This window comes from Acinonyx jubatus, chromosome X, assembly GCF_027475565.1.
Source record: "Acinonyx jubatus isolate Ajub_Pintada_27869175 chromosome X, VMU_Ajub_asm_v1.0, whole genome shotgun sequence".
Taxonomy (NCBI): domain Eukaryota; kingdom Metazoa; phylum Chordata; class Mammalia; order Carnivora; family Felidae; genus Acinonyx; species Acinonyx jubatus.
Window position 1 is genome coordinate 2,468,920 of NC_069389.1, and position 26,801 is coordinate 2,495,720.

Consider the following 26,801-nt stretch of genomic DNA (forward strand, 5'->3'; position numbering starts at 1 on the left):
TAATATAAATCTAGGATATATATGCATCGTATAAATCTAGGATATATATATACATATTATAAATTTGCTACATAATTTGGCTCAAGGCATACCTTTTACCAGTAGCACACATGTAAATATAATTTGCTACTCCAAAGAAGGAGATAGCAAACATAGATAAAAATATAGATTACAGAAGACTACATTACAGAACATCTTTTCACCAAAAGGCAGTATTCAGCAAAAAGACAAGCTTGGGGCGCCTGGGTGGCTCAGTCAGTTGAGCGCCCGACTCGTGATTTCGGCTCAGGTCATGGTATCACGGTTTGTGAGTTTGAGCCCCAAGTCAGGCTTCAGGCTCTGCTGTGAGTGTGCACAGCCTGCTTAGGATTCTCTCTTCCTCTGTCTCTGCCCGTCCCCTACTCATGCTTGCTCTCTCTCAAAACAAATACATGAACTGTAAAAAAAAAAAAAAAAGAGTCAAGCTCTTTTGTAGCAGGAACACGTACTGAAAGCACATATCACTCACAAAAGCTGTCCTCAACGTGTATAAAGAAAGTGAAAAGATTCTCGTTGAATATATTTTTGAGGTAGGTACCCACTGGAAAATCACAATGACTACCCCATATTAGGTTTTCTGTTTATACAAAAATGTACTAAGTCTGTTTCACATTTTCAAGTTAATTTTCATAAGAGTATCTGACTTAACTGTACTGAGTAAACAGCCTTTGCCTTTTAGCAGAGATATGTTTTATCTTTTTAAAGTTCATCTTTACACGAATAGGTAAGTTATCTGTTCCCGAGTAAATTGTTTGCTTTAAGTCGCTGGTTCCTGGACAGCAAACGCTACCACGGCAGGGAAGGACTTTATCATTATCTGCCCTGGAAGTTTGCCTAAACTGAATGCTCTTCAATTAAATCTCTCATTAATTCAATAACATTTAAAGATTAAATGGGATCTTTACGGATGCATTTTGGGGGAGCAAGATGACAAAGACCTGTACATTTATGGAAACTATTTGAGTTAGTAGACCCACAAGAGCGTAACAAATACACGACTTAGTATTTTAGGAGGACATAAGAGCTATGGAAAAAATAAAGAAGACAGTGCAGGCTATGAATGATCAGAAATGTAAAGGTGGGGAGGTGTCAGATTTTAAAACTAGATGATCAGGGCAGGTCTCTCAAAGATGTCGGGTTTGAGCAGGGTTTAGAAGCAGTGAGAGGGCTGAGTATGGTTCCGTTTGAGAGGGGTGATGTTTCAGGGAGGAGGACTAGTGGGGACTAATCTGGGAGGTGCAAATCTTCCAGGCATATTGGGGCAACAGCATGGAGGTCCGTGCAGCTGACCAAGTAGAGGTCGGTGCTCAGAAGTGACACTTTCACATGCAAGTGGGGTTCATAGACCGAAGGGGCCAGATTACGTCAGAACTGTAGTCATTTGGGCAACTTTGGCTATTACTCCCGAAGAAAAGACGTGAATCCCTGAGGCATGCTGACAGGAGGAACACAGGCAGACGGCTCATGTTTTCCCAAGAGGAACACAGGCCACCGTGTTGAGAATAAAAAGAGGTCAAGAGTGAAGAGAGAGAGGCCAGTTACGCTGTTCCATGAAACAAGTAGAAATCCATGGATGGTTCTACCAAAGTAAAGCATGAGAGGTTGCGTCCTGCACATGCCTTGAAGGTGTGAATAACTGATGTAGTGGGGAAAAGAAAATAGGAGATGAGCAAAGACTTTGAGAGCATCTGAAATGATGGAATGAGAAGCATGGAAACATGGAAACAGCAGGTTAGAAGATGAGTGTGGGATGTCCGCTAAGCAACCAAACAGAGACATGAAGGAGATGGCTGGGTTTACTGGTATGAGTTGAGGAGAGTGTTCTAGTCAAGAAAAGCAAGTGGGGGAGACGGTGACGTGGAAATGCCACCGAAAGACCCGATACCTGGTGAGATGGCCAACGGAGGGAAGATAAAGAGAAGGAGAGGGCAAGAAAAGTTAACAGGAAAAGAGAAAAATGTAATCTCCTGGATATCACATCTGTTGTGCTCATCAGGAAACCTAGGCAGCTGGAGGAACCTGTCACACAAACTGGCACCCCGTAAATACTTGTTGAATCAACATGAAAAAGACACATGTGATGCTGGTGATTACTAAGGGCATAGTGATCCAGACAGCTGTGCTCCCTGACATTCAGTCACAAGGAATAAAAAAATCATTCCGAGCTTTCTGTTGGTAGGTGTGAAATAAGGATCATCAAGCAACCGTGAAGGTCAAAAGGCACCTGCAAGTCTAGCAAACGCATTCAAATTTAATTGTATTCTTTCCTCGCAGATAAATGCAACAACAACAACAACAAAAAAAAGGCAAAAAAAAAAAAGCTCTCGTATCTTGTAGGTTAAAGGAAGGAAGGGGTTTGCTTTCACTCATGTAGGATTCTTCATGACACTGGACAGTTCTTGAAGGTCGTTTGCCTGATAGTGGGGCCAAAGTGAAGATGCCATGGCAACCAAGGACAGCTTGCGGCTCCCTGCGCTGGATAAATAGCGTTCTTGAGAAATGCTGTCGCAGATTTAAGAATGCTGAGACAGAAGTCACATCGCAATGATAAAATTTCCAGCCAGATGCCCATTCAGCGTTGCATTCCAGCCAGTATAGAGAGCCAGTCTCGTGTTACGCTGTGGACAGGCACTCACAAAAGGAGAGTGGCCCTAAGTGGTTCCCATTATTGCACGCAAGTAAATGTGCTTCATAGATGGGGAATCATGTACCCCATCTATGGGGTTAAGAGCACGAAACCTCACAGCAAGAACATCTTGGGATTAAAATCCACGTGTCCTCACTCTGCGTTCAGCATGCAGCTTTCCATGACTCTATTTACATGCATAGCAAAACTTTGTTGCGGAGTAAATGAATGGACGATAACATGTATTGCAGAACAAGGGCGGAAGGAAAAATTATGTTCTTGCACTCACAGAAAAAAAGGGAGGGAGGGAGGCACACATGATTTCTGAATGCTCACTGATATATGCAAAATATTCATACAGTAGAAAAAAAAAGATCGCTTCCAAATTTAGTATAAATTCAAATGTTAGCAACATTTATGAATAAAGTCATTTTAGGTACTCAGTTACACTGGGGATTATTGAAAGTCAGGATGAAATTCATTCAAAGCGAAGTATGAACTTTTATAAACCATGGACGTCTGTCTGGTAACATTAAACCCAGGACAGAAAGACCGCCCTCACCAAAAGCACCAAGCCAGATGGTGCTGGGCCAAGACTCTGAAAATCTTTTTTTTATTTTTAATTTTTTTTAAATGTTTGTTTATTATTGAGAGACAGAGAGACACAGAGCGTGAGCAGGGGAGGGGTAGAGAGAGGGGGAGACGCAGAATCCAAAGCGGGCTCCAGGCTCTGAGCTGTCAGCGCAGAGCCTGACGCAGGGCTTGAACCCACAAACTGTGAGATCATGACCTGAGCCGAAGTCGGTTGCCTAACCAACTGAGCCACCCAGGCGCCCCAAGACTCTGAAAATCTTAATGAAGACATACCTCCGATGATATAAGAGTCCTCTGGAACAAAGCAAAATAAAAATTTTGGTCAGATGATATAACTAGCTGTAGCCTGGTATAGGACTGTGATAGATCACACAAATGAAATTGGCGTGAAGATATTATTTGTAAATGTAACGTGAAAAAAATAAAAATAAGGCTCTCCATTTGACGTAAATTGTACATTAATAGTATTAGCCATGTGATCAGGAAGATATGATCCCAAGATCATTAGACTAATGTGGGGGAATAAAATATTCAAATAGATTACATACATACGTCAACATTTCCATGCACCTGAAGCGTGTGCAGGAAATAAATACAACTAAAATGTCAACTGGGAACCATCTCTGCCTATCAGTTTTGCATTTTCCAAGACTCTTCTATATGACTGCCTTTCCAAAATTTTCTCAAATATAATACTTTAAAAGTAAAATGTGGGGCACGCAGGTGACTCAGTTGGTTAAGCGTCCGACTCTTGATATCACCTCAGGTTGTGATCTTGAGGTCGTGAGATTGAGCCCCCTGTCAGGCTCCGTGCTGAGTGTGGAGTCGGCCTGGGATTCTCTCTCTCCCTTTCCCTCTCTATGCTCAGGTGGGGACTTGTGCTCTAATAAATAAACATTGAAAACAAATAAAAAATAAGAGTAAGCAAAACTTGATATAAAGCCTAATTAATCAATGGGTTGGCTTTTGTTACATACGGTTTGGTAGACATTTTGCATAAAATAGAGCATCCAGAAATTCATATCAAAGTATAAAACGAGTTAATACGTAATGGACTCCTTCATATTTGGATGTATATAAAGGTAAAGGAATAACCACTTGGGGAAACAAAAAGGTGATGCGTATCAACACTCTCCTTCACCTGTCAGTCAACAGATAAATCCTACGGATCACATATTTCAAAGGAAATAGGAAAATAATACAGTACAAGAAAAAGGGGTGGGAAACTTTTGTTTAAATAATCTCAGAGTGGTAAGTGATTTCATAGCACAGGAATAAATTTCTTTAAAAGTTGGGTATAATAGGGGCACCTGGGTGGCTCAGTCAGTTAAGTGTCTGACTTCAGCTCAGGTCACGATCTCGCGGTTCATGAGTTCCAGCCCCACTCCAGGCTCTGTCAGCCTGGAGCCTGTTTCAGATTCTGTGTCTCCCTCTCTCTCTGCCCCTCCCCAACTCATGCTCAGTCTCTCTCTTAAAAATAAATGTTAAAAATTTTTTTAATAAAAGATGGGTATACTAGAGTACATTTAAGGCACTGCTCGGGGAAATACCATAAGCAAAACCAAAAGATATAAAAATAAGTAAAAAAAAAAAGAAATAAAAATAAGTAAAACTATTTTAGTGTACAAAATAAATATAACGTGTACTTAAGATATACACACATAAATTAATAACAAGTCCAACTGAGAAACATGGGTGGGGCACCTGAGTGGCTCAGTCGGTTAAGCGTCCCACTCTTGGTTTCAGCTCAGGTCATGATCTCACTGTTTGTGAGTTCAAGTCCCACATCGGGCTCTGTGCTGACATTGAACAGCCTGCTTGGGTTTCTCTCCCTCCCTCTCGCAGCCTGTCCCGCACTCACACACACTCTCTCTCTCAAAATAAATAAGTAAACTTTAAAAAAAAAAGTAAAACATGGGTAACAGGCACAAATAGATCATTCACCAAATGTTATTTAAGAAGATATGTTAATCTTATAGTAAGAGAAATGTAAATTAAAATTAAAACATGTGCTCATTAGATTGGAGAAGATGACAAAGTTTGACAACACTCACCAAATTGATGAGAGAACGGAGAAACACTTTCTACATAATTGGTGAAACTGTAAATCATTGTAACATCAGCAAAGCGATGCTGCAACACCCACCACAATTTAAAGTGTGCATTCATTTTGATCTATTCCAGTTCTACAAGTAGAATTCAGTTTAATTCCACTGGAATTTCATCAATTCCAGTTCTAGAAGTGGTTTTAATCAGGATTAGGGAGAGGGTCAGATGGGCATGCCTAGTTTTTGGGGAATCTGAGCTGGTGAAGATGTGTATCTGGACTTACTGCTTTTCCAAACAAATTTGGTATTGCCTAATGGTTTCTTATACAGATCCATGAAAAGAGCAAAGAGAACACCACGCATCGTGCAAATAAGTGAATAGACACACACTCACATATATATATGAGAAAATGAATGAATGCATGAGAAGACACTTGCCAAAGCAGAAAAAAAAATCTTATTTGAACGTAAGCACTCAAATCACTCAATGAAATACTTTTGTTTTGCTGCAAAACCTGCTTCAAACACCCAATTGAAGTAAGATTCAGTATGTCCCAAAGTTTAAACTAAAAACAAAATCTCCTCTCATGTCAAGTTTATCCAGGCAAGGTGATTAGCACACGGCTCAGAACTTGTCAGAAAGGAAAACCGTTTTGATTGGGGTATAATAAACACTAAAAGTGCTCCCATGTGGAAATGCCTTGATTAAGTCAGGCTTACTGATTAAGCTGTGCCTGGGTTGAATGCTGACTCTGCAACATTTGTCTTCAGATTTACCACAGTTTTTGGGTTCTGGCATGTGTCTGTCAAAGCAAAGAGGATGATGCACAACTTGAAAACCGGGAGTAAAATCTGGTTTTATCATTGTGGATGGGGTGCAGGTATCCACATTGTGGTTCAGACTTTTATGCCTGGGAATTGGTCTTCTATGAACCAATGACTCTACCTTTTCTTTTTCTTTTTTTAATGTCTATTTATATTTGAGAGAGAGAGAGAGAGAAAGTGTGAGCAGGGCAGGGGGAGAGAGAGAGAGAGAGGGAGGGAGACACAGAATCTGAAGCAGGCTCCAGGCTGTCAGCACAGAGTCCAAAGCTGGGACCTAACTCCCAAACCACCAGATCACGACCTGAACCGAAGTCGGACGCTTAACTGAGTGAGCCACCCAGGTGCACTGGCTCTACTTTTGGTGAACTGCTTTATAGCATTATTTAAGCCTGAACACAGATAAGGTCCTGCACTCAAAGAGAATTCAACAGGCAGAGGAATTATATTTTCCTTCTCATTTTATATCTATACCTGGGAAAGTTCAAGGCTGTGATATAAGCTATAGGAATCCAGAGATAAAGCTATCTTGGCACCAAGGGGACATCGTGATCACAAATTTGAGAGGTGACTTGGGTAGGTGGAATGAGTAATGGGGTCACAATCGGGTTGAAATGATAGTCTGCCAATTTGGAGCCCTGTGACCTTGGGTGTCTTTGCCTCTCTGAGACCCACTTCCTCCATTTTTGAAAGGAGGATAATTCTGGTTTGAGAGGCATTTCCGAAGATTAAGCAAGAAACTGGTGGTGAAGCATCTATACTTCTGTCTGATACATGGTATAGGGTCAACAAACAAGTTTTCCTTTTCCTTAAAACACAGATACTAAAATAGGGTACGTGGAAAGTTCCACAAGGGGAAGATGGTAGAAATAACCATGCGGGGGGTTGGACGGTGTTCACAGGCCTTAGTGGAGTCATGATTGCTCTAGGGAGGGTATTACAGAAAAAGGATGGACTGAGCCCTGGAGACAGGAACGAGGACAAAACGATGTGGCACATCACAGGGAGGTGATGCAGTTGTGGGGCCGGTGATTAGGCTGTAGACGCTTAATGCATAATGTCACTCAATCTCAACGAACTTTGTAAGTCAAGAGGAAGCAGTGATATGTCCTGAGAGGTGGTGTAAGGTGACTTAATGCGTAAGCATTTTTGTTTTTAAGAAAGAAAACTCTTGGACATGTACTGAATGACGATATTGAGGTTGGAGAGAACATAGTTAATTTAGCATTTTAACCACGGTATCGACTGAATGGTGCCCCTCAGCAATATAGGTTGGAGTCCTACTCCCCAGGAGCTGGGAATGTGACCTTATTTGGAAATATGGTCTCTGCAACATATAATTAAGATGTCAGTTAAGGTGAGGTCAGACAGGTGTAGTGTGGGTCCTAATCCAAGCTGGCAGGTGTCCCTGTAAGAAGAGAAGAAACAGAGCGACAGACACAGAGAGAGGAGAACCTCATGTGAAGATGCAGACACGGAGGAGAAGCCATGTGGAGACAGAGGCAGAGGTGCGTGGGATGCGGCCACAAGCTCAGGACAGCCAGAAGCCACCAGAAGCTGGAAGAGGCAAGGAAGGATCCTCCTGTAGGGCCTTCAGAGAGAGCACAGCCCTGCAACACTCTGAATTTGGATTTTGTCCTCCAGACTTGGGAAAGGGTATATTTCTAGTGCCGTAAGCCACACGGCTGGTGGTATTTCATTACGGTAGCTCTAGGAAACGGAAACAGACTGCAAATATTTGAAGCTAAAACAATGGAGTGGACAGAATGAGCATGATCATTGCGGGGACAGAGAACAATGTACAAACACAACGCATAATCAGAAGTTTGAATCTGAGAGGACAAAAAAGGAGAAGGCGGCCATGACATCACTCTGAGAACTGGCTGGATAAACACGAACTTGAATCAGTGCAATGAATCCTGAGCAAAGACAGAATTTGGGAGGTGTAGGGGGGCTAGTGTAGACCATACGTTTGAGCTGTTGGCAGGGAAGTCTGGAAGAGGACTCTAAAACAAATAGAAAACACAGAAAGGAGACAACCAAGGACTTGGAGATGAAACAAAATGGTAGAAAGAAGGACAGTACCTAAGAAGCCAAAAGGGATGGGATTTCCATGACAACAAGGTGGCCCAGGTGTTCCAATGCATGAGGTACCTGTGCTGTGGGAGACGTATGTCCGAGAGCTGGAGCATGCAACCCACATCCCAGACTGCCATTTTGATGGGAAGCAGAGGCAGGAGAGGAAGGTAGATTTGCTCACTCCCAACCCAAGTGGGTTCAACAGTAATGGTTGGGCCATGTGGCCTCTGAGACCAGGTTTGCTTCTCTGCACATGCTGAGCCCACTTGACTTTTCTTTCTGCTGCATTCCTAGGTGGCACTTAGTGCCTTCCTGCACTATTGTTATGGTGAAGGTGTTATAGGGGTAGATCAGGGCTTTCTTTGACATCATCATGACCTACCTGGCTCTGCGGTTAGGCATCGCTGAGGAAGAACCAAGATTGTGTTGCCTCCTTCTCTATTAACTCAGCAGAGCGAGTAGACAAGAGCCCTAGTCTCTAACTTGTCTGTGTACATCGGGTAGATACTGTTCTATCAGGCATTCTTTGCAATCGATGAGTCCTAAATTATTCTCCAAAGGAGCCGTGCACCAATTTTGCTGTTAGTGCCAGAAATAATATAAACCAGACCTGATGAATAAAGCATGAGCTCTGATTTCAGATCAGGTTATTTCTGGCATCATCTGTCTGTCTGCAGATAGCATATTAAGAGCAGGTTGTTGTTGACGATAACTGAATGATGAAAATAAGAACAAGCCTTCGGCCTTGGAGATTCCTGGCTTCAATGTGATGTCTGTAGGTCTAACACTCTTAAAAAACATAGACTTGACGAGGTTAAGTGGTTTGGCAGAAAGACCCCGGGCTTTGTCCATCATGCGGGTTTTGTTGTCTTTATTTAGATAAGAAGGGTCGATTATTTTTGAGAAGACAGTCTGGCTTTCTCCGAATCTTTCATTGTAGGGTAAGCACTACCACTGAAGGAACCAGCCAGCACTGAGGAGCTATCCTTTACCACAGCTTCATTCCTACCGTGGCGAGACGTATTCTTCCCCAGGGAAGTTGAAGGGTTTAGCACTCAACTGGCCAGGAAATCTCTGGATGGCACACAAAGTCTGCGGGGTGGTAATCTCATGCCTTTCGGTCCAAACACGCACCCGTACACATGACAAGGATGATGAAGTCTGGGCACAGGCAAAGCACATAGCCCAGAATGCCTTCCAGGATTTGCACAACACAGGTCTGCCGGACGCTGTTACATCCCCATCTATACGGGAGGGTTTCCCCCATCGTGTAGGTAAAACGTGATTACGACAAGTCGCCTACGTTGCCGCGTTATGCTGTGTCTTAGGAACTTTTACTTTGAGAGGTTCTCTTGCTTTGGCTTCCGATGAAATATTTCTTGTCGCTTGCAGCTGCTGCGGCTCCAAGAGTCCCCTGGCTTGTGGCCACGTCCCTCCTGGCTCTGTGTCCATCTTCACGCGGCTTCTCCTGTGTGTCTCTGTCTCCTCTTCACGGAAGAACACCAGTCACTGGGTTGGGCGCCCAAGGTAAAATCTACAAGGGTTTCATCTCAAGATCTTTAACGATATCTGCAAAGCCCCTGATTCCAAGTGAGGTGGCATTCTGATGTTCCGGGTGGGTGTGGATTTAGGGGGACACCGCTGCACCCAGTAAAGCTAGAGACAGGCAACGCTGGAGCAGCAGACCAGAGGCATCGGCACCAAGGCCTCAGAGCTGAGCCGCAAGACAGCTGCGGGACGGATGGAGGAGCGATGGACACCCGTTGTCTGCAGGTGGAAATCGGGAGGCATTTCAGGAGCTCGGAAAGGGGGTGGAGTCAAACACACGAGGGGATGTGTCCTCAGGGGAGAGGAAGGGCAGTTAGTGTTTAATGGGGACAGACATTCAGTTTGGGAGGAGACGATGTTCTGGACATGGATGGTGGGACAGTTGCACGACATGATGACTGCACTTAGTGCCACCGAACTGTTATACTTCAAGATGGTTATGATGGTAGTTTGTGTGTGACGGTGACTAAACTACATTGAAGAGAAAGTTCTCGAGGCATCCGCATGCCCTGGGTGTTCCCCATCTGTGGCCACACGAAGCTCCCAGGATTGTTCTGAGTCACGGCACCCGTGTCCTTGTGGACTCACTCGCCCCAGGGGATTTTAATCTCCGCTTGGGGCTCTTGTGTATGTTCCCAGTAGCACTGAGTTGTGATACCTTCTAAGCAGTCTACAAAGAAGGATGGAAATATGTAGGGCATGGGGCACCTGGCTGGCTCAGTCGGTAGAGCATGAGGGTCTTAATCTCCAGGTTGTGTGTTTGAGCCCCATGCTGCATGTGGCGATGACTCAAAAATAAAATCTTTAGGGGTGCCTGAGTGGCTCAGTCATTTGAGTGTCCGACTTGATTTCAGCTCAGGTCATGATCTCATGGTTCGTGGGACTGAGCCCCACGTCAGGTTCTGAGCTCCCAGCACGGAGCCTGCGTGGGATTCTCTCTCTCTCCCTCTCCCAGCCTCTCCCCTGCTTGCGCTTTTTCTCTCAAAATAAGTAATACGATTTTAAAACACATAAAAAATAAACGCCTTTTCAGGATAGAAGCAGGCTGATGAACTCATAGTTAAGTGGACAATTTTATTTAGGACGTAATCAAAAGGAAAATGGAGAATTATTAACAACCTTCAAAGATTTAATTATTACCACACATGCCCCTTTCGATTTCGAGTGCATGTTCTATAAATCATGACCAGGTATTGAGCCAGATCGTCTATATTATATCCTAATTGATCTCCCAGGGACCTTACTTCACTAGTCAGCTTAACGTAGCTCATTCAGTGAGACTTGATTTATAATCAGGGCATTCTTTTTTAATGAGAGAGTGCAGACCATTTGTCGACACCCTAAGAGAGACACCTCATTAGAGAGATAGGAAGAAAGAATAACAGTGGTTAATCAAATATAGATATACATCAGCTGCAATACTCATTGTTTTAACTAAATATATTCACAGTGAAAGGACCAAGGTCAACTCCAGGATAGGTGACATAATTTCTAATGAAGGAAATTATAATATTTATTAAATGACCTTAGTAGCTTGATGCCTGAGTGATGGGTTAAGAAGTTACTTAATACCAGAGAGAGACAGAAAAGGTACCCGATAAAATGAAAAGTTAAAGCGCAAACACGCTTTTGTTTGATTTTGAACAACGTGGAGATTCATACCTGAAGTACCAAGTAGAAATAAGTAGACAATGCATGTGCATTTAAGATGGGGCCAAGTTCCCCCCAAGCCCATCACGGATGTTAACTGTGGTGCCCAATTAATTACATTTAATTATATCTATAGTTTTTGGCATTTAGAGGGGTCACTTGTATCTCACAGAGTTATGGGTTTCATTCATGTCATTTTTATAAAAACATATTAAGCATTACTTAATCAAAATACTAAAAAAAACCCCACGTAGAGATGTTCATGTGAATATGTGCACACGTAAATACGTATACAAACTGTTAAGTACATACTGGTGGGTCTTCACAGAATTTCATGAAGAAGAAAGGGGGACATACTAATGTGATATGTAAGCATGTGTATTGTGGACTATGGGTTTTTCTCAGGATTGTATCTATAATTCTGGGACTTTACTGGCTATGTCTTGGGTACCATTGAGGCTAATGATTTAGTTCCTTAATTCCAGAAATTTGACCTAACATGTTTGAAGAAAAACTATGTCAATACTCATGTCTGATCGACTTATTTCTTTAAGTTTTAGAGCCTAGGCATCATGGACAATACCAAGTAAATATTTCTAGAAAATATAAAATGATCATTTGCAAAATTATCCATTTTTATCTTTATTTTGTTTTAAAGATTTTATTTTCTTTTAATTGTATGTATTTAGACAGAGAGACAGAGAGCATGGGAGGGGCAGACGGAGAAGGAGAGAGAGAATCCCAAGCAGGTTCCGAGCTGTCAGTGCAGAGCCCGACATGGGGCTCGATCCCACGAACCGTGAGATCACGACCTGAGCCGAAATCAAGAGTCAGACGCTTAACCGACTGAGCCACCCAGGCGCCCCTTAAAGATTTTATGTTTAAGTAATGTCTACACCCAACGTGGGGCTCAAACTCACAATCACAAGATCAAGAGTCACATGCTCTACTGACTGGGCTGGCCAGGTGCTCCTGTAAAATAATCCATATTTTAAAATAGAAGTCTATGATTCCCAAACATTGCCAACACCTTTGCTCATGCAGTGCTCCTCTTAAGGCTCCCGGAGCTCGGAATCAGTAGGAGACAGTTACCCTACGAATGAGAAATTGAACGCCAAGGAAATGAAAGTACCCACCCCAAGAAAGTTCCCAAGACCACATATTATGGGATACTGGGTATAAGAAATGTCTACAAGAGGGATATCCATAGGGACAGAAAGTAGATTTATGGTTCCCAGAGGCTGGGAGGAAGGTGAATGGTCACTGAAGGGCTAACAGTTATGGGGCATCTGCTTGGGGTCTTGCAAATGACCCAGAACGGGACAGTGGTGCCATACTGACATCTTATGAATATACTAAAGGCTACCAAATTGTACATTGTAAAACAGTGACCTTCACAGCTTGTGAATCACATCTCAATTAGGAAAAGGGGAGAATGACTCATTTATATCAGCCTCACTAAGTAAAGGAAGCATGTTTTAACCTGAAGAATACCTAAGTAAGGAATAGTGAAATGCTCTGTAACAAGCTAACGAATAGCTGGAAAAATATAAATATAGACTGACGATCTTCCCTAAAAGGAACACAGAACAGGCATACAAAGCAATTAATAGAGTATGTTCAGTTTAAATATATCAGTTACACTAGATGTTAATGGTCTGAATATTATAACTTCTATTAAAAGAAAACTATTTTCAGACTACATTAAAAAGCAAGATCCAATTATATGCTGATTAGTACAGCAATGTCTTAAGTAGAAAGGTAGCAAAATATTTTAAGTAAAAAAAAGAAATTGTTAACCCAGGCGAAAATAAAGCAAGGCAGCTTGGTATAATTGTTCTAAATGTCAGACTACACAGACTTGAAGGCAGAATTGTGAAGAATAAGGAGATTTTATAAAGAAAAATTACCTATGCAGTAAAGACGTCACCATCTGAAATTCATATGCATGTAAATGACACAGCACTGAAAAACACAAATGGACAGAAAAGAAAGGAAACGATAAAAATATCCAAAATCACGGTGGGTAATTTTAAAACACAAATCACAGAAACTAATACAGATTCAGGAGAAAAGCACTGAGGGTAAAGATGACTTCAACGATATATTCATAAACGTGGTCAGACTGATAGAAACAAAAACGCACAGTGCACTTTCTTTTAAATACACTTTGAACACCCGCCTGATTGTATAAATCTGCTGCAATACAAGTGAAGTCTAAGGACTGAGTTTTATGGCAAACACTCTCTGCTCTCAGTGAAATCAGGTTGCACATCAATGGCAAGAAAATAAACACTAAATTCCCAATTATTTGAAAATGAAGCAATGCATTTCCAAATAAGGTATCGGCCAGACAAGAAATTACAACGTAAATTGGGGGAAAACATGACCTGCCTAGCGATGAAAATGCAATGTGTGAAAGCAGGCACGATGGAATTCAAACGGAATTTGCTCAAAATATACAGGTGCTGGGACCTCGCTCAGAAGAACAAAGGTTGGTCAACAATTTTTGAGTTTTCTTTCTCATGCGTGCGGCACAGCAAAACAAAATCCAAAATAAAAACCCACGACAAGACAGTGGCGATAGACCCAAGAATGGAAAAGGAAGAATAAATATTATAGCTCAGGAACATTAACCACATAAAAATAAAATGGTAAAATAAACACAAAGAATCAAGGGTGCCGTGAATTATTTCTTCGCAAAGAGTCATATAATTTATACACGTCTCGTGACGCTCTCAGAGGATAGAACAGGGGCCACCATCACCAAAAGAACTACCAAAGGTGACATCATCACACATATTGCTAACATTAAGGGTATATTAAAGGGCCCTGAAATTAATACAGCACTGTGTGTGAATTATACTGAAATTAAAATCAAAAAGAAATAGAACAAAAATCTGTAAAGGTGTTTTAAAAGAATACTATGTGCAAATTTATGCTCATTTAATTCCAAATTTAGGTGCCTCAGACACATTCGTTTACAAATGACAAAACTGGACAATTCAGGAATAGAAACCTGGGAATCCCTATGAATGTTTAAGTTATTCACTGTTTCTAAAATTGCTTTTTTAACGTTTATTCATTTTTGAGATACAGAGTGTGAGCTGGGGAGGGGCAGAGAGAGAGGGAGCCACAGACTCCGAAGCAGGCTCCAGGCTCTGAGCTGTCGGCAGAGAGCCCGACGCGGGACTCGAACCCACGAACTGTGAGATCGTGAACTGAGCCAAAGTTGGGTGCTTGACTGACTGAGCCACCCAGGCGCCCCCGTGGATACAACGGATATGTGGTGAATTCTTGAACAACATTAACAAACTCTTGCATACAAGACAGAGCGAGAAAAAAAAATCCCCACTTATTTTATGAGGATCACATTATCCAAATTTGAAAACGGCACTAATATAATTTCCCTCATGCACACAGAGGCAAATATGATATATAAAACATGAGCAAACTGAACCCAGGGGCATATGCAAGCAGTATGTGTTTAAGTAGGCCTTGTCCTAGAAATGCAAGGTGAATTTAACCCTTTAAAATCCTCAACACCAACAACACAGGAATAAAGAATATGTGATGTTTTTAATAGACTCAGCACTTGGTAATAGCCATTACTGATTTTTAAATAAACTCTTAACTGTGCTTTTGAGAAATTTTTCTCATCAGACAAAGGTTATTTCCAATACCTGTATGGCTGAAAATATATTTAAAAAATTTTTTAAAGTTTATTTATTTAAAAAATGTTTTTTACATTTATTTATTTTTGAGAGAGAGAGAGAGAGAGAGAGAGAGAGAGAGAGAGAGAGAGAGACAGAGCACAAGTGGGGGAGGGGCAGAGAGAGCCGGAGACACAGAATTTGAAGCAGGCTCCGGGCTCTGAGCTGTCAGCACAGAGCCCGACGCGGGGCTCGCACTCACGCGAGATCACGCGAGATCTCGCGAGATCATGACCTGAGCCGAAGTCGGACGCTTATCTGGCTGAGCCACCCAGATGCCCCTTAAGTTTAATTATTTTGAGAGAGTAGGAGTGTGATCAGGGGAGTGGATGAGAGAGGGGGAGAGAGAGAATCAAACACAGGCTTCACTCAGTGTCAGCGCAGAGCCCCACACAGGTCTCGATCTCGGGAACCGCAAGATCATGCCACGAGGTGAAATCAAGATTCCACCGCTTAACCGACTGAGTCAGTCAAGTGCCCCTGAAATTATTCTTAATAATTTATTATTGAAGCTTTTCCACAAATATCTGGCAGGAGACAAGGATATATCTGTTATTATAATTTTTTCATTTCTATTTATCACTGTACTGGAGATTTATGTTTATAATTTTATGTTTTATGTTTTTAAAGCAAATGTTGAATGCATAAACACATTACTCAGGATACATATATGCACATATATTATTTTAAATGAGATATATTATTCATAGAAGTCAAGGTCATCTACGTAGAAAATTTCATAGGATCTACAGATATGCCATCAGAAATAGCAACTTAAATTAGGAACGTGTCTGGATTCAAATAATGAAAACATCTATTCCCATAGGCCAGAAGAGCAAATAAAAACACATTACAAAATGGGACAGTTAAAACATCAAAATATCAAATATTTCCAAATAAATGTAATGAGATATAGTAGTTACGGACACTATAAACTGCCAAACATTATTATAAAAACATGAAAACTTACTTAATGGAGGAGTACATCCTGTTCATGAATCAGGATACTGTTTCTATCCTAATTTACAGATTTAGCCCAATTGCTATAAAAATCTCACCGGTTTACATATTGACAAACTGATTGCAAAACTCACACGGAGATACGAAGGAAAATGCATTCCTAAAAGATATCTTGAAACTTCAGGACAGCGCGTAGATATCTCTAAGTTATTAGAATTCAGTGGGGTTTTACTGCCACAGACAAAAAGTAATTGATTGACTAATCGAACAGGATGAAGGGAGCCCTGACAGAGATACTACGTACGCAGTCACCTGACCTATGACAAGTTTGACAGTAAAGCGCAGAGAGGAATGTGGTCTGAACAATGAATGGTGGGGAATGTGCACCTTTACTAAGATTTAACATCATTTATGTAAATTGCTACGATTTAACACAATTTAGATAAATTCATTCTAGATGTATGGTATATACAAATGAACAATATAATGTTTATAGAAGAAAAGAGGGAATATCTTCATGACATTGATTGAACCACATTGTTAAAATAGGACGCAAACGTGCTAAGCATGCAGGGAAACGTTAATGAATTGCACCACAATAAAATTAATCTCCTTTACTATCAATGACACCATCACAAGATTGACAATGTAACTAAGTGGGAAAATATAGAAGTTGAATAGATGTATCCAAGAAAGAATTCTATTTATCTATCTATCCATCCATCCATCCATCCATCCATCTCTGTCTGTCTGTCCATACATCCATCTATCCATCCACCCACCCATCCATCCCTCCAACCATCCATCTATTTCTATGTCTGTCTGTCTGTCTGTCTATCTATCTATCTCTCTATCCAGCCATCCAGCCATTCATTGATTCATCTATCACTCCTATTAAAACTCCATAAAAACACAGACATTCCAACATAAGTGCACCACTCAAATGCCAACACCAATACGAACAGGTTCTCACATTACCTGTCATCAAAATAACGGTATTAAAAACCCAATATGATACTACTATACCCTTACCCAAATCTAGGAATAAAGTGGCAAGAAATACCAAGTGCTAATGATGCTGTAGATAAACTAGAACTTTGTTATACAACCAGTTGAATATATATACCACGGTGCAGCCACTTAATAAATCTTGCGTTACCTGGTATGATGTAGCAATCCCACTGTTTATATACCTATTTACCCGCCGGAAGTACATACAGACACTTATCAGAAAGTGTCCTGAGAGACAAGACACCAGAAATAATATTACTCATCAAGTTTAGAATAGAAAAAAATAGAGGTAAACTCATATACTGGAACTTCAAATGCATATTCAAATGCATTAAATAAATACCCAAATGCGTAAGACAACATGAGTAGCATCTTACACACAGAATCAGAAAATCCACTTAACCAAAAAAAACAAAAAACAAACAAAAAAAAATCAGGCATATTTGGTGAGGTTCCAAGTTTATAAAATGCAAAAAACAGGTCAAAGAACACATCAGTGTTAAAACTCGGGCTTGTGGGTGGACCTAAGGGTTTGGACAGATGCAGAGAGAACTAAGAGCCGTGAATGGGGACTGCTTTGCAAGACCGCTCCCATCCCCTCTAAAGAAAATTTACAAAGCTGTGCAGTGCTGGAAGAAGGACAGAGCCACACAAAGAACTTGGTTCACTGCCTGCCTCCCTTGTCTTTCCCACACAAACAACCAAAATATCCCCATCACCTCCTATTCATGAAAGCCTCCTGGGGAGCCGACGTGTGGTGCCCAAAGCTAATTACAAGGGTCCAGTATCGCTCAGGAACCAGTACCTGGGAATGTTTTAAACTGAGCATAGGAAGAGATGCGTCAACATGGAAAATTAGAACGCGGGTCTAGCCCCCAACACCCAGCTTCCCCCCGCCAGCCTGTTTTCTTCTCATCTCCCACTTGGAAATCAGGCTTCCTTTCTTTTTTTTTTAATTTTTTTTTCAACGTTTATTTATTTTGGGGACAGAGAGAGACAGAGCATGAACAGGGAAGGGGCAGAGAGAGAGGGAGTCACAGAATCGGAAACAGGCTCCAGGCTCTGAGCCATCAGCCCAGAGCCTGACGCGGGTCTCGAACTCCCGGACTGCGAGATCGTGACCTGGCTGAAGTCGGACGCTTAACCGACTGCGCCACCCAGGCGCCCCCAGGCTTCCTTTCCATAGCTACTCTGCATTAGTATTTCAAATAAGACTTTTGAAAGCATTTAGCAAATGCAAGACAAGAATGTAGGAAATGCAATGAGTCTGTGCAACTCATAACCACTCGGTAAGTATTTCTGAGTACATCCCAACGGCTCCAGTCCTCGCTGCCCATTTCATGGAAATTACATGATGTAGCATCTGTTACATGGCGGTCGTGAGAAGGGGCCACTTTTGATGGTCACAGCTCAGGGACAGGATGCTAACGGCATCTGGGGGCGGGGGGCGCAGCGGGCAAGAAGCTGGGAATGCTACCTACCACCTACCTACTAGTGTATACAGGGCATACCCCCAAACAAATGATTATTCTGTCCAAAATATCAGTACGACCACTGTGGACAACCTTAATCTCGCAGACGGTATTATACCTGGTCATTGTGGAGGCTGCTGAAATAGAGAGACAGAGAGACAAGCAGAGTTTTTAAGTCATTGAGAAATGTCCTCCAATGGGTGTTTTGTAACCAGAATTAGTCAAATATGGCATTCCTCCTGAAATGTTTTGTTTTTTTTTTTTGCAAGAAATGTTGGGTCCACATGGACCTGGGAAAGTAGTTTTGATTTTCTGGAGTCTCTTGAGTTTGGGCACAGGGTTTGCAGAGTAAATCAGGCACTTTCAATGTTTCCACGCAGGCTAACTGCATGCTTGCTCATTATTAAACCTTGCTTCCAGAACATTAGCGCATAGCTGAACTCGGGGGTCTAAGTACAAGAGTTTGGCTCAATCGCTGCGTATTTTATTTAGCAAACAGGGTATTTTGATGAAATGGCTACTCACCGAGGTCACGGAGATCTGCCTATTGGAGGATGACAACTTATGATCCATCATTGATCTGAGAGACCAACCAAGTCAGCGCCCGGATGTTATGGGTTGAACTGTGCCCTCCAAAAAGATTTGCTGAAATCCTTACCTGTCTGTGCTGACCTGATTCACAAAGAGGGTCTTTGCAGATGTGATGGAGTTCAGGTGAGGTCATTAGGGGGGGCTTTAATGGAATATAGCTGAGGTGTGCATCAAAGAGGACACGTGGACAGAAATGTGCACCGAGGGAAAATGCCATGTGATGCCGGGGCAGAGATGGGAGCCATGTGGCTCGTAGGTCAAGGAAGAGGAAAAATTGCCAGGAGCCACCAGGAGCTAAAGGGGCAAGAAAAGGTTCTACCCCGAGTCTCTTAAATGTGAAACAGATTTGCATACCCGACTGAATTCCTTATACGAAGAAGTTAAACTTACTCAGATATTCGCAAGGAAATTGACTCACGAGAGAATGGTATTGTCCCCAAAGCCCTCCATAATGAATTTAGGAGGACAAGAATGTTGCTAGTGATTCCCTAACCCCAACTACAAAATTCAGAGTAAACCACATCAGGAAATCTACCGCAAAACAGAAAGGCAGACGCTTCCTAAATTTTGAGATTTCTGCAAAAGTGCAAGCAGGAATAGTCCTCGAGCGATAAACGTTTGCTTCCTGTCTCTCGAGCAAGATTTCAAGAATTAAGCATGAGAACCGAAAAATGATAAAGCTTCCTGGTTTCCAGAGTCTCCTTGGAGATTAAGCCCCAGAGATCAAGCCACTGCTTGATAGATTCAGCTCCGTCAGAATGCAAACATGGTGGCCAAGCTGAAAAAAAAAAACGCATGTTTGTGAAAGAATACGCCAGAACACCTTGAGCCATGCTGAGATGAATAAGCTATTCGAGGGGGTTCAGTCCACTCATTTACTTGAGAAAAGTGTAAATGATACATTTACTTAATTTATATTTACATACATATTTACTTCTCTAGGTTTAAAATGATGATGCGTGTGTGGGGAAAAAGTACAACAAATCCATGTTAATATAACTGGGAAACTGGATGCAAAACGGTGCAAGCCTTTAATGAATGTTTGCTTGGAACGTCTGTAAACATGTAATAACATTTAAGGCAGCTAAACCAGCACCAAGAACTTTGTTTGCTCTCTCTACACACCTTACCTTTTGGACCTTACGAGTATTTTTTAAAATATTTGATGATAATAATATTTGTAAAGTAGACTAAACGGGCCCAGATTAAACAGAAACCCAAACAAGTCGATTTTCTGACTCTCATATTCTAAGAGTGTTCTCATTTTATTATGCCGTTCGTAATAACAAAGACTCACTGAGCCAAGACCGGAAAGTGTTCAACAGGTCAGCAGGATGATGATAAAAAAGGTATCTGCCTTACAAAAAGTTACACAAGTTAAACCACAGAAAACCACAGATTTTGTTAGTCATAAATTAATTTTGGCAAATGTACGATAAAATGGTTTTGAGGGTTAATTTCACATGTTCCCACAGGCCTCAGATAGTCAAACACTAGTTTGGAATCTGCTGCAAAGGCATTTTTAAAGCTAAGATTAAGATTTTATCCCCGAGTCTTTGAATAGAGAGCCCTCCAAGACGTGGTGGGTCGCATCTAATCAGTTGATGGAAGAGAAAATTCCCCCAGACTTTCTTTTTTTTCTTTAATTTTTTTTAATGTTTGTATTTATTTTTGAGACAGAGAGAGACAGAGCATGAGCAGGGGAGGGGCAGAGAGAGGGAGACACAGAATCTGAAGCAGGCTCCAGGCTCCGAGCTGTCAGCACAGAGCCCAATGTGGGGCTCAGACTCACGGATTGTGAGATCATGACCTAAGCCAAAGTTGGACGCTCAACTGACTGATCCACCCAGGTGCCCCTAAATCAGTGAGTGAGTGTGTGTGTGTGTGTGTGTGTGAGTGTGTGTGGTGCTTCTCTGTAGAATGCTGACTAACACCGTGGCTGAAAAGGTTTCCAGCAAAAATTCCTACATCAACAATGTGATTGTCCACAACTGGCACTGAAATTAACAGGCTCATTCATCGTGCCGAACCCATTTCCCAGAGGGAAATGTGCTACAGTAAAGTCACACATGGTTCTGCACGGTTTCATGAGAGGTCATTCTGCAGCCTCGGTGACAGTCGTCCAGAAACAGAACTGAGCAAACAATTGTTCTTTAGCCGAAGTGTTGCTTGAAAGCCATGAAAATTTCAAGCTACTGTGTTTATTTTTCCCATATGGGAAGGGTGCCCTAAGGCATTTCCTAACGTGCACTGAACAAGACAGTCCGTTATCAATCAGAGATCCGTTAGCCCCCACAATCTCCTGACACTTTGCAAGAAACCTTCTTTAGGGGTACGGGGGAGCCAGGTTAAATATGTAAGGTCTATAATTTTTTTCAAATGTTTATTTTTGAGAGAGAGAGAGAGAGAGAGAGAGAGAGAGAGAGACAGAGAGTGGGGGGAGGGGCAGAGAGAGGGGGAGACACAGAATCCCAAGCAGGCTCCAGGCTCCCAGCTGTCAGCACAGAGCCCGACACGGGGCTCGAACTCACAAACCGTTAGATCATGATCTGACGTCGGAAGCTTAACCGACTGAGCCACCCACGTGCCCAGTCACAGCATCTGTGACCTCCACATAACATGACGACAAACGAAACGAAGTTGTCTATTTTGGGGAGAGAATCAGGAGTGCGGGACCAACTTTTGCTCATGAAAGCATATTAAGCTGTAAGGTGAGATGTCAAAGGAAGCATTTAAGGAAAGTGGTAGCATCATGATTCTACTTCGCTGAGTGCTTCAGTTACTATTATGCGCGTTTTTAGGGTTGGCTGGAAAAACGTAGGGCAAAAAGCATACTGTCTCTTCCTTTCCATAAATCTTTGCTATCCAGTAGGGACCGGGTTGGGCAAACCTTTTTTTGAAAAGAGCCAGATGGTAAATATTTTACACATGAAAGGTAGATGTCATGACCTGAATTTGCAAGAACTATTCTTTCTGAGGGGCGAAGTGTGTGTGTGTGTGTGTGTGTGTGTGTGTGTGTGTGTGTGTGTGTTAAATTTTACATTTTGAAACAACCCAACTGTTCTTCGCTCACGACCGAATTTGTCTCTCTAGCTGCTGACTGAGAATCCCTGCGAGCGAGGAACCAACTTTCCCCTACACCCAAAGAAGGCGCTTTCTCTGCCCAGGGGACAGTGCATTCTGTAGCTGGCATCTGAGGACTGGACGCGGATTTAATATTCGTCCTGGGTGCACAGGGGCTATTTTGGGATCAGATTTCCTTTTCTCTCAGAGAGACAGCATGTATCAAAGACACTTTTATTCCCACCTTTGATTGTCATTATCTGCTTCTGTGCACCTGTTATCTTTCCTTTGCAAACTTTAACAAGCAAAATGCAATATATTGCCTCTTCACAATGCTTGTGTTTGGTGCTATCTACCTTAAGCTATCTTTCCCTGAATGAGATTTCAGGGTTTTTTTTGGGGGGGGGGTGGAGGGAGTGAGGCCTGTTGTATCTCTTTGCTGGTCTACCTGTGGTGCACTGACATCTCTTAATTTCCAAGACCTTTCAAATGGTCACACGAGAACTGGCTTCACAACAAAGAATCAGTTCTAGAAAGGAGTAAGGTCCAAGAGGAGCAATTTTCATGCAGTTAATTACCCTGCGCTAAGCCTTTCAGCCAAATTTCCTATAATGACTCTGGGTTACATTACCTGAGTTCAGTTAATGACGAGTTTCTTGAAGTCCTGTCGACAGGATCGAGGGCAGACAGAGACCATATCTCGTCTTGAATTCTGAAATAGCCCTCTGGTCTATGATTATTACTATTAACATGATTATTAGTTTTTTGTTTTTTGTTTTTACCAAATTAGGCACCTTGATTTGCATTGTTGAATAACAGAAAAACAATGAAAGCAGAATCAGAGGTTGGATTCAAGACACTTGCCCTGAGTTTCAAAACCACCTGTCACATGGATTAGATTTCTTTATCCCAATTCCACGTTTGGAAAAAATTGCAAGCGTTGGGACGGCTCATAAATGTATGCTTCTATTTCGCATCTTCCTGATCAAATTCCAACTGAAAGCATTTGCCTGGAGCTCTTATGTCTACTTATCTTTTGCTAAATACCTTCAAATTCTTTTTTTTCAACATTGTTCATCGGGCTTAATTTTGAAAAGCCGTTTAGTGCAATGTAAAGAGAACTCTTAAGCTGCCTTTTTTTCTCATTTTATCTTTCTTTTTCTAGAGTTTAAGGATAAGTGATTGGAACAAAATTTCTGGATATATAAAAACAATTCATTTTAGGTTAAGACAAAGTGAACGATGAAAATCCTGGGGTCAAAGATATAATAAGATAGGAGATACATTTTTCTTACCTAAAAAAGGGGGTTTTAGAAATCAATTTATCTGAGAGATGACTTTCCACCCAATTTTGTTCCTCACCCTCTGTTGGAATTTGCCCCCAGTACCTCAGGAAACAGGTTTTTTATATATCCAGAAATTTTGTTCCAATCACTTTTCCCTAAACTCTAGAAAAAGAAAGAAGGTCAGGTTTTTTGCGGGGGTGTGTGCAGTGACCCTAGGATTTTCATCCTTCACTTTGTCTTAACCTAAAATGAATTTTTTTTTTAATATATCCAGGTGAAGTGATGTCCATAGACATCAGGCTTCTTTCCCATTTCTGGTCATTAAGTCTTAAAATGATTTGGACAATCCCATGGGGGTCACTGAGTAGAAATAGGTGTTTAATTCTCTTAGAGAAATACATACAAGAGACAGTCTAGGGTGAAGTGTGCATTTAACTTTATGGGGGAAAAAGTCAAATTATTTTCTTTTTTCAATAGATGTTCTTTTTTAACGTTTCTTTATTTTTGAGACAGAGAGAGACAGAGCATGAACGGGGGAGGGGCAGAGAGAGAGGGAGACACAGAATCCGAAGCAGGCTCCAGGCTCCGAGCTGTCAGCACAGACCCTGAGGCGGGGCTCGAACTCACAAACTGTGAGATCATGACCCGAGCTGAAGTTTGACACTTAGACTGAGACACCCAGGTGCCCCTCAAGTGATTTTCTAAAGTGGTTCTAGTTGATGTGTTTATTGGTCATCTGCATATTTCTTGGATAAAATGCCTCTTGAAATGGTTTGGGCATTTAAATGATTTTAATTGTGTTATTTTTTCTTCTTACGGTTCATGGTTAAGAGTTCTTAAAATATTCGGATTTAAAGAAACAAATAACTTTATGTGTTACTTATTTCGTAAATCTTTTCTCCTAACTTGTCGCGTTAATTTATCACACTCGTAAGTGTGTTTTTAAAAATAGAAAATTCAACCATCGGGGCGTGCCTGGGTGGCTCAGTGGGTTAAGTGTTTGACTCTTGGTTTCCACTCAGGTCATGATCTCACAATTTGTGAGTTCGAGCCCCACGCTGGGCTCTGTACTGACATTGTGGAGCGTCTCTCTCTCTCTCTCTCTCTCTCTCTCTCTCTGCCCCACCTCCCCCAAAATAAATAAACTTAAATAAATAAATAAAACATGTGTAAAAAAAATCAAACATCACAAATAATTTCTCTTATGGTTTCTTGCAGAAAAGGTACATTTTTAGTGGTTGTATCTGAATTTTGTCAACTGTTTCTTCTGTTTCAGTTATTCTTGGCAAGTGATTCTTATCATATAGGTTTTCATTTTTAGTCTATTAATATGTTGACCTCAAGAATGGATTAACTGAGTGCTAAACCAACCTCATATCCCTATGGTTAAACCCAACTTGGCCAAGATATATGACCGTTTATAACAGCAATGCTGGAGTCCATTTACTAGTATTTTTTTAAAAATGTCTGTTTATTCTTTTGTGAGAGAGAGTGTGTGAGCAGGAGAGGGGCAGAGAGACAGGGAGAAAGACAATCTCAACCAGGCTCTGCACTCCCAGCACAGAGCCCGACATGGGGCTTGAACTCATGAACTGTGAAATCATGACAGGAGTGGAAACCAAGACTCGGATGCTTAACCCACTGAGTTGCCCAGGTGCCCCGACTTACTAATATTTTGTTAAGGGTTTTGCATCTAGATTCATGAGGGATATTCATCAGTAGTTTATTTTTACTGTGATGTCTTAGGTTGTGAGAAAACTAGCTTCATAAAATGAGTCAGAATTTTTATCATCTTGTATTTTCTGGATGGTTTTGTATGTTTTTGGTATTATTCATTCCAAACTTTTTTTTCTTAAGTTCCATCTGATAAACCATCTCTTTTTCAAGTTTTCTTTGGGGAAATGTTTTATTGCAAACGTGTTAAATACACCCAGGGCTAGGTAGGTTATATTTGTGTGTGTGTGTGTGTGTGTGTGTGTGTGTGTGTGTGTGAGTGAGAGAGAGAGAGAGAAATTCACTGATTTTTGAGCTTTCGAAAGGGGCAGCTTCTGATTTAATTGGTGTTACCTCTTTAACTATTTTGTCTCTCAATGACGTTTGTTCTTCCACTTATTTTGGGTTTACCACAAAATTTTTCTGGCTTATTTTTCTGGCAGGAGCTTAGACCAGTTGTCTGCTTTTCTAATGCACACACTCAAAGATGCAAGTTTTCTGTTTCTTTCCCGTGCATACCACAAACTGGAACGTGTTTTGTTTTCATGGTTATTTAGTTGAAAATACATCTTCCAGTACAAATTCACTGAGATTTATGAGAAAAATAAAAAGAATGGAAAGATGGCTAAAAAGAAAATAACTACCTTAAGTGAAGAAAGATAAAAAATACAGAGGACCAAAAAAAAAAAAAATAATGCTCCCACCCTGGTTATTTTTTGCAAAGTATTAGCTCGAGTTCTTACGCAAGAAGATGGTAACTGATGAAGAGTCTGTCGTTTCGGAATGAGCAGAAGACCACACGGGTCCCATTTAAACAGAACGTTCATGGGGCGCCTGGGTTAAAGGTCCGACTTCAGCTCAGGTCATGATCTCACAGTTCGTGGGTTTGAGCCCCACGTCAGGCTCTGTGCTGACAGCTCAGGGCCTGGAGCCTGCTTCGGATTCTGTGTCTCCCTCTCTTTCTATGCCCCCCTACCCCGGTCCCCACTCATGCTCTGTCTCTCTCTCTCTCTCTCTCTCTCAAAAAATTAAAAAACATTAAAAAAAATCAGAACGTTCATTAGCCAACATCCACCAAGTGTTCAGAAACCTATCTGGATGTCTTCCTTTTACCTGGTGTCATAATTGCAAAGAGTCTGGAAACAGTGAGATAAATTGCAAGTTGGCGTTCCAAGATTTGCCACACACAAAAGAAATATTTCCCCACTGGGTTCCTCTCTGCTTCATTTGCTTCCCACCGTTTACAGCAGATTAATGGGCTCGGAGAAGGATGGCGGTAATTACCCTGTCCGGCCGCTGCACTCCGTTATGCAAACAAATGTTAAGAGTTAGAGCAACAGAGGACGGGGACCAGTCTGGGGCTCCTTAAGCTGTCCCGTTCCCTAATTCATCACATCGCGTGTGCCAGACGGATCTGGGGCTCCAGCAGGGGAGGCCTTTCTGCAGGTATCTGAGAGCAGTGAGCACACCTTCATCCGTCCATCAGGATGTTTCTTTTTGTTCGTTGTGCCTGGAGACTTTCACGGAAGCCTTACCCCTTGGTTTTGCACGGTAGTTCAGTGAATATGTTGCTACGTGTTTGTACT

At 41.6% G+C, this 26,801-nt stretch overlaps 1 long non-coding RNA gene across 1 annotated transcript in view; it reads right to left on the bottom strand.

Annotated features, from left to right (window-relative positions):
• The window catches only part of LOC128311542 (uncharacterized), a 200,107-nt gene that overhangs the window by 77,184 nt on the left and 96,122 nt on the right, over nucleotides 1-26,801 (bottom strand). The gene's annotated exons all lie outside the window — the stretch shown is intronic.